Below are 9,170 nucleotides of genomic sequence, written 5' to 3' on the forward strand. Positions count from 1 at the left end.
AGAGCAGACTCAGAGGCAGGGCTGTCTCTGGTGGGCTGTGCTTGGCCAGTCTCACATGGCAGTGGCTCCTGCTCGTCTGCAGCCAATAACAGCTCCAGGGTGAACTGGGGAGGGCTGAGGTGCCCACTTTGGGAAAGCAGAGCAACCCCTGGCTGATTAAAGGGCAATCTGGTTTTGTTGAGAGCTGTTGGCTGCCTCGGCTCAGTGATGCATTGCTCCAGCTCCCCAGGACCTTCCTCCCCCCCAACAGCTGGGAGATAGATCACGAACATATGCAAAAAAATAACCAGCATCAAAGCCACTTGGCAACTCAAGTAACCCAATTCATAAATTAATTTCTATCCCTCTTGTAAGGGAGAAGTCAGTCACTCCTCAGGGCTATCCATCTCTATCGCTCATCTGGCCACATCCTTTCATAAATCTTGCTGTGAGTCTGAGCTGGTGAGTGCTGGATCAGGATGGAAGAACGCCTGGTGGCTGTGCTGGGTTGGGGCAGCCCCAGGGCTGGTTTGCCCTGGGTTGGGGCAGGGATGGTTCCCTCTGCATCCCCCACATCCTGAGGCTGGGGCAGAGCTGGAGTTTTGCAGCGTGGTGCTGCTTAGGGGGTGATTTTGGGGAGCGTGGTTCCTGCTGAGGAGCCATCAGGGTGGTGCAGAGGTGAAATGATGGAATATTTCCTTGCACATCAGCGTGTGCTGGGTTGGCAGAGCCATGCAGGAGGCGGCTGGTGGCTGCTGGGGACACGTGGGGTGAAGGTGGGTGCTGGCTGGGGTCTGGCCTGCTGTTGGATACACCCCTGGGAGGTGCAACTGGGGGACTCCCAGCTCAGGAAGCAGCTCCACCTCGTCCTCCCACAGCTTTCCAAAACCCCACAGCTTTGGAAAACAATTCCTGCACCCCCAGCTCCCCGTGGGCACCAGCACCTGGAACCCAGGGTGGCTTTTCCAACCAGGCAGACAGAGCTCAGCTCTTCCCTGGCTGAATCCCTCACCCCTCTCCCTCCTCAGAGCAGAAAATCACCACCTTTCAGGCTGCCATCTGTTTATTTGGTCGGACTCTGAACTTGCTGAAATGTCTCTCGATGGATGAAGGAACGCAGAGTAGAAGAGCAGAGCCTGGCAGGCTGCATGGTGAGTGGAAAATAGTTTTTTTGGGGCTTTCTGGAGTTTGAAGGCCTGATGATGGATGTGCATGAGAGGGATGGTAATGGCTTTGTGAGTATCCAAACACAGAGCAGAGGAATAACTCTGCCTGATGGACTGAGAAATGTGTGTGAGACAGGATCCTCCCTGCTCCAACACAGAGCTGAATGATGGAGTGCTGCAGGTTTTGGGAAGGGAGGCTGGCATGGGCTGCATGTATTGGAAAAAAGGTGCAAATAGCTTGGAAATCCTATTAAATCTTTGCTGTGAATGCATTGGAAAAAGCTGCATCGTGCCTCGGAATGAGGCTGGAGGAGCTTGCAGTGATCTGAGAGGGACTCGCTGTGGTTCTGACCTGCTGGGCAGGGCTGGTGCTCCCTGTGCCTCCTGGCTTCCCTTTCCCTGCCTTCCCACTCTGCTCCCAGTGTCCAGACCTACTGACAAAAGTGATGGGTTTATGTGGAAATTTTGTGGGGATAAATATTTGCCTGTCAGCAGGGCTGGGTCCGAGTGTGATTTCTCATGTGCCATTTGGAAATGACATTTCCAAACAAAACTAGAATTTCCCATTGAGGTTATCTGGGGTTTTTTTGTTGTTTACAAGTTGGAAAATGGTTGAATTTGAGGGATTTCCTTGTTGCCATGCAAATGGAAGAGTTGTTCATGTCCTCATGCTTGGAGAGAGGGGTTTTAGTGTCCCACTTCCAAGCTGGCTACCCGAGGAACTGGGATGAGCTGGAAGATGTGTGTGTGCCCTTCAGTGGGTGGGGAATGCACCAAAAGTGGGATATTTTTGCTTGGGGGGCTTTTTTTGATGTCACATGAAATCCCATGACCCACAAATTCCACTGGCTGTGGGTACAAGTGAAACTGGGACAGTGCATAAAAAGGGGATGTGGGGAAAGGTTCTGGGTTTCCAGCCCTTCCTGTGCCATGTGGTGACTTTGTCACTCACTGTGACTTCTGTGGCAGCTCTGGGTGTGAGCAGTGTCAGGGCAGGACGCTTCTGGATGCTGGATGTCCCCAGGGCTGTGGTGGCTCCTGAGAGAGGGAGGGATCCCGGGATGTCCTTGCACCCCTTGCATCTGTCCTGCCTTGCCTGGCTGCTGTGGTGGGGTCACCTGTGCAGTGACAAATGCAGGGCTGGGGGTCCCCAGGGATGCTGAGCTTTTGGATTTTCCCCCAAATCCAGTGCTGGGATGTGGCTGCTCCCAGCTGGGATGGGCCCTGGTGGCTCTCAGTGCCCTGGTGCTGAGCCAGGACAGGGTTTGGGTGCTGGGTGAGATCTTGGTGGGCACAGGGCTGCACATCCATGGGGATCCCTGCAGGGATGTCTCCAGGGCAGGCCTGAGAGGCTGATGGTGACCTTGGGATGAGGATTCTGCCACTGCCAGGCTCAGCCCACATCAGGATGCAGCCACAGGGGCTAAAAATTGAATTTTAGGAACAAATGCAGGAAATATCCTGCACATCCAGAGGCACCAGCAAGGTTTATGACACTCTGTGTTTGCTGGCAGGTGGCAGGATAAATAAATAAAATTATTTGAAGAAGAATTTTAAGTGCACCTTTTTTTTTTTTTTTTTTTTTTTTTAACTGAGTCCCTTTGGAGCTGCTGGGCCAGGCTTTGGAGCAGTGCCTGTGGTGATGCCACAACCTGAATTTTTTGGATCCCCCTTCCCTTGCCCGCTTCTGCTGGGTATTTTGAAGTTCAAATTACTTTTTCTTTCATGGCAAGGACTGGATTTCTTTACACTTGGGACAAAAAATCTCCCCCCTAAATTCCTGAGAGCTGCTGCCTGCTCCTTCTTTGGCTCTGTGTGGGTTTTGCCTGTTTAATATGATTGAAAAAAAAAAAAAAAAGAGGAAAACAAAACATATCATTTCCTTACTTTAATGTGAGCCAATTATGGCTTGCAGGCTGTTAACTTCATCACCACTTCTTCCAGCAAAGCCCTTGGTAAAATAAACCACAGCAGAGCTGCCTTCCCTGGACCTGCTGTCCATCACAGCCTCCAGCCACAGCATTTTATCCATCCCCCTTGGCTGGAAAAAAAACCCCAGTGGCTCTGTCCCACACATGCCCACTAAAATATCCCAGCACTTGTTGTACATCTGCTGAGGGACACCAACTGGAAAGGAGATTAGGGCTCAGACTGGCTGGGCTGTCTGCCCCTCCTAATGAGGAACACATTGGAGCCTGCCCGCCGCTCCAAATGGCAAAATCAGGAGGGCTTGGGAGGGTGGAGGGTGCCAGGGTGTGGGACAGAGGGACTGGAGGGTGCCAGCAGCCAGGGAGAGCCCACAGGGGCTGTGTGGGGTGTGAGCCCAGGGGAAACCAGCAGCTGGGGACACCTGAGGTGCTGAGGGGCTGGCCCGGGGTACCAAGGATGATGTCTGTGCTGTCCCCAGGGATGCTGTCTGTGCTGTCCCCAGGGATGCTGTCTGTGCTGTCCCCATGAATGTTCTGTGTGCTGTCTCCAAGGATGCTCTCTGTGCTGTCCCCAGGGATTCTATCTCTCTGCTGTCCCCATGGATGGTCTCTGTGCTGTCCCCAGGGATGCTCTGTGTGCTGTCCCCAGGGATTCTCTCTCTCTCTCTCTCTCTCTCTCTCTCTCTCTCTCTCTCTCTCTCTCTCTCTCTCTCTCTCGTCCCCAGGGATTCTTTCTCTGTGCTGTCCCTAGGGATGCTCTCTGTGCTGTCCCTAGGGATGCTCTCTGTGCTGTCCCCGGGGATGCTGTCTGTGCTGTTCCCAGGGCCCTCCTGTCCCTGCCCTGTCCTGCCACCATCCCCAGGCACACCCTGGGGCAGGTGTGACCCCTCCACCTTGGGCCCTGCTGGCTCAGGGAGCTGGAGCTGGGTGGGGCCCAGCCCCTGTGGAATCCCACATGCTGTGGGGCACATTTTGTGTGGTGCTCCCAGCTGCTTTGCCTTGGGAAGAAAAATGCTCTTGGCATTTCCAAGCCTGTCAGGACCATCCCCAGGAGCAAGGGGCAGGGTTCCTGCTTTTCCCACCTTTGGCCACAGGCACTTCCATGGAGTTTTGCTCTGGGACCCACAGACCCTCACCCCTTTGCTGGTGACTGCATCCCCATCTCCTGAATTGCTCCAGCACCTGGCTGGGATCCAGGGTGGGAATGTTAATTTATTTTTATTTATTTTGTGGCTAATTTGGGATTTTGGGCAGACCTGATGCTCTGCCCAAAATGCTGCCTGATGCTCCCTCTGCTGCAGCATCCTATAAAAAGGCCAAGATGAGCTGGGATTCCCATACAATGCCCAGTGGGAGGCAGCTGCATCCTCAAAGCAGAGGAATCAGGAGATTCTGATAAGCCCATTTTTATAGGCACCTTTTAACCTGTTTATCCTGCTGTCAGAAAATCTCGTGGATGGAATTTGGAGTGAAAGCAGAGACTTGAAATCACATTTCTGCCCGGCTGCAGATCTGTAAATAGGATAATCTTGTTACAGCCACCTGTTAGTCCTGCAGTGACTCCTGAGGATTTCTGGGCAGATATTACATTATTTCAATGGCATAACAGTGTCCTGTCCTGTGATCCTGGCTTGTCCCCAACACCCCAGCCCTCAATTGCTTTCCCATTTGATATCATTGAAAGTGACACTAAATATCTTCAATTAAACCAAAGTGGATTGGAGGTTTTGGAAGCTCATAGTGCACCAGGATTTTATTCAGGGGCCTTTAGGGCAAGCCCTATGTGCAATAGAAAAATCCTCAGGTGCCTTCATGACTGTGAGTTTCTCTCAATTTTGTGACTGGATAGAGGAGAAAAAAACCCCAAAACCGTGTCCTTGCCATTGGTGTTAGCTCAGAGCCATGTGCCCATGCCACAGAGCCCCTTTCCCTTCCCACCTGCTTTGCTGCAGCTCTTCTGGGATGTTGTCCCTGCACTTTTAAACCCCACAGGCCTCCTGCCCCCTGCAGCCCCTGAACTCTCAGTCACCCAGCAGGTAGGGCTGACCCCAAAATTCATTTCCCTTGGGAAAGCCTCCTAAGCCCCTTGCACATCCCACTGCCCCCCGGGTCCCTAACGGGTGAGCCAGACCTTGCAGGAGGATGGGATGTGAAAGTCCAGCAGCAGGGATGGCAGGTGTCACCCCTCCTCTGTCCCTGTCCCCTCCCGGGAGCTCCCTGGAGTTTTTGGGTGCTTGCAGCCCCTGGGGCTGTGCCCATGTCTGGAGGAGCTCATGTGAAAGCCATTAAGGAGCGTAAGGAAAGGGAGCACGACGGTTGGGAATGGTTTTGTTTGGGTTTCTGAAACGTGCACATGAAAACACTGTGTGGTTTTCTGACAAATTTGAACCAGCGCTGCTCAATCCGCTCCAGCGCTGCTACTGTTGATCTTGCAGACTGTAAAGCATTTATTGGAGCTGCTTGAGGCGAACTTAAGCATCTGTGGAATAACAAGTCCAGGAAGTAATTGCATCCACAAGGAAAATATTTTTATGTATAATTCAGTGACCCATTTTATAAACATTGCGGTTCCACCTTGGACTTTTTTTTTTTCCTTTTTTTTTCCTTTTTTTTTACCCACAGCCTTTCCTCTCCCTGGGTCTGGGTTTGGTGATCCATGTGGGGCTGTGTTTAGTGGCTCTGTGGTGAGGGTTTGGCGTGGCATGGGGCGGGGAGCGGAGGGGACAACCCTGGTGCTGCAGGGAGATGAGGCTCCAGCTCCAAAGGTGGCAGCACAGTGGGGTGCTCCAGGGAAGCAGAGACAGTGTGGATTGCTCCTGCTGAGCTTGGCAGGCACTGAGGAATTGTTTCGTGGCAAAAGCTTTTCTTTCTTCCTTAGCAAACCAGCTTTACAAGAAGATGAGTCACTTCCAGCCTGGGTGGCACAGTGCTCACACGGGTCTGGGGACCTGGGGACTCCATGGCCTCTTTTTGGGGTTTTGGGGTTTCATTTCCAGTAGAAATTCCAGTAGAAATCCAGCTCTGTTTGCTCTCACAGCACAGGTGGGAGCTGGAAGGAGCTGCCTCACAAAGACCTTTGTACCCTGCCTGTACAGCCTGGGCATGGCCAGTTTGGGGACAGCACTGGATGCTGGTGTTTAAATGGGTGACAACTTGGAAATAGATTTGCTCTGACAGAATAAAGGTATAAAAAGACAAAGCTGCAAAACACTTTGTTAAAGTTACACAAATTTTTGGTAGGGTTAATACTGGCACCTTACCCAGGATAGAGCTGCCCCTCCTGGGGAGTGGGGGATTGATGGCCTGGGACCTTGCTCCCCCTTTTCCTGCCATGGATTTGTTGGCATCTTTCCCTTTTGGGAGGAATGAAATTTGACTCAAACTGAGTGGTGAAAGGGCCTGTGGCTGCTGTGCCATAGGACCAGTGGCATCTCCTGTGTCCCCATCCTCGCTGTGGCACCGTGGGGTTGTGACTGACCCCTATCAGTGCCTGTGCTGCTGGGATGGACCCAACACCTCCATCCCAGCTCCTGTCCCTCTCTCTGTCCCTCTGCACCAGGCATGGCTCAAACAAAGCCTGGCAGGGCTGAAAATCACAGGGTGAAGCTCAAGTATGAGGCGCCAGGCTGAGCCTCCCTTGCTTTTCCCATTGCCCCCAAACTGCTCTGCCCTGCCCAGGGAGCAGCAATGCCAAGGGCAGCCACAGCCCCAGGGCCAGGCCTCGCTCCAGGAGGGAGAAGAAAACAAAACAAAACAGGCTTGGAAGTAAATATTATCTGAATATAGAGGAACGCGATGTTTCTTCATATGGGTCTAGAATTTCTGCCTTTTAACAGCTAACCTTGACTCAGCCAATATCCACAACATGCAGCTCTGGCCAAAATATGCTGGGCCTTAAAGTACCACAACAGCTGTTTTTCTTGCTAAAATATGACATTAATTTTTTTGGACGGCTGGATGCTTCCTTGATGAAAGTGGAATAAGGGGCTATTTTTCCTCTGCCTCTTCCCCCTCTCCAGCCTTTCCTCCTCCTCCTCCCATGCAGGGTGATAAAGCCAGAGCCTTTGCAGATATCCCGTGTGGGCAGGCCCTGTGGGGCCAGAGGGGAGGGGGCTACAGCCCAAGGGAGGGGGCTGCTGCTCACTGAGCCCCCCTTGTTGTTGCAGGGTTAGTGCCAGCAGCAGTTTCAGCCCTCACATCTTGTTTTGCCCATGTCAAAATTTTCTGCCCTTAAGATAAAGGCACTGGTGGAGGGACTGGGGCTGGTGGGTTTGTGCTTCAGCCCCTCTGCTGTCACAAGAGGGACAGTTTGGGGCTTTCCAAGAGCTCCAGCTGTGGTCAGTGGAGTGGGGCAGGAGCCTGGTGGCCACATCTGAGTGAGGCAGTGCTGGTCCCTGTCCCTGAGCTGACCAATACTTGGAGGAATTGCTGGTGGTGTGGGCTGGGATCTGCCCTGCTTTGTCCAGGGACACCACTGAGGGCTTGTGCAGGGTTTGGAGCTCTGCAAACACTGCTGCAGTGGCTTTTGCTCTGGTGGCGTCACCTGGTGTGACAGGTGCCTTTCAGGACAGCCCATCCACGGACGAGCAGCATTCCTCAGGGTGCAACAGGCACAGAATGGGGATGTGCAGTGGAATCACTGCTCCGAGCCTTAAAACACAGGAATGGCCATGGGGGCAGCAGGGATTTGTGGTGGCTGGGGACAGCAGGTGACTGCTCCTCAGTGCTGAGGCCATCCACAAGCAGCATCACCCAGTGGCACCTGATTGTGCTCTGGGGCACTCAGGGCTCACTCACACCCCAGGGGTGATGGGGCAATATCAGGATGGGGTGTCTGCTCCCCTTGTCCCCATCCCAGGGACATCACTCCTTGCCCAGCTTTCTGTGTGGACAAACTCCCTGCCCTCCATGCCTCATCCTCTGCTTCTTTTCCCTTAATTTTAAAGATCAGCTCACTTTTAATGGGAGGCAGAATAACTTTTAAAGTGGGGAGGTGGCAACCAAAGCAGGATGAAGGTCCCATTGCCCAGGGCCTCTGGCGCTCATCGATTTCTTTCTGGAGGCTGGTTTGTCAGAACTCAGTGCATCCCTCCGGGTGTCCAGAGTTGCCAGGACCCCACCTGGGGGCTTGGAGACCCTGGCACACAGCCCAGAGCACCTGGGGATTTGATTTTGAGCCTTGGAGCAAGTTACCAGCTTTGTATGAGGACCTGACAGTCACACAGGTTTGAATGGTGTAATAATAAAATTATCACAGGGTGAAAATGTAGATTTTAGGATTTTTGGTATGGGGGTTATGGGGACAAGATGGAGGAGCTTGGGCGTGTCCAGCCTTTGTCCTTCTTCTTCTTCTTCTCCATTTTCTGCAGTGCTGTTGGCACTTTGGGATTGGTTTAGAGTAGAAGTGCACTGTCTAACACAGGTGATGGGTATTGGGAATTAAGTGTAAATATGTTCTATGTAGTTTGTAGTATAAAAGGACAACACCACCTCAGGGGCGGTCAGAGTGCCTGTGGCTGCCCTGCTGAGCAGACCTCGGCTGGGCAGAAAGAAAATTTTATAGATAAGAATAAATAAACAACCTCAAGAGCGAAAAGTGAAGAGTCCAGAATCGTTCTTCAGCCGCATGGGCTGAAGCAGAGACATCCTGCACATCTCAGGGCAGCAATTGACAACCAAAACCCCAGAGTGGTTGATAACCCAGCGAGATGGGGCATGGCCAGGCTTACCCATTCCTCCTCTTATTTCCACAGCAATCCCACTGCAGGACCTTCTTTATCCCGGCTCCCTCCAAGCTCTCAGCCTCTCTGTGCTGTTTATTTGGGAGCATCCTCGGGTGCTCGCGGCCGGGATGCCCTCGGGGGGTGCCCGGGGTGCCGGGTCCCGGCGGTGCCCGTGTGTTTGGAAGGGAATCGTTCCCTTTTCCCGAGCATGTGGTTGGAATTAGCGGCGCGGCTGCAGGGGGAGCGGGCAGCTGGGTTTCTCCGGAGCGTTTCAGTGCTTAATCTCTGAAGAATGCAGAATGTCTGTCTGGACGGCCCGGCCAAAATCAACTCCGCGGCACGGGGAGGCCAATATAAACGTTCATGTTTTGTGT

Source organism: Molothrus aeneus, chromosome 19, assembly GCF_037042795.1.
Source record: "Molothrus aeneus isolate 106 chromosome 19, BPBGC_Maene_1.0, whole genome shotgun sequence".
Classification (NCBI taxonomy): domain Eukaryota; kingdom Metazoa; phylum Chordata; class Aves; order Passeriformes; family Icteridae; genus Molothrus; species Molothrus aeneus.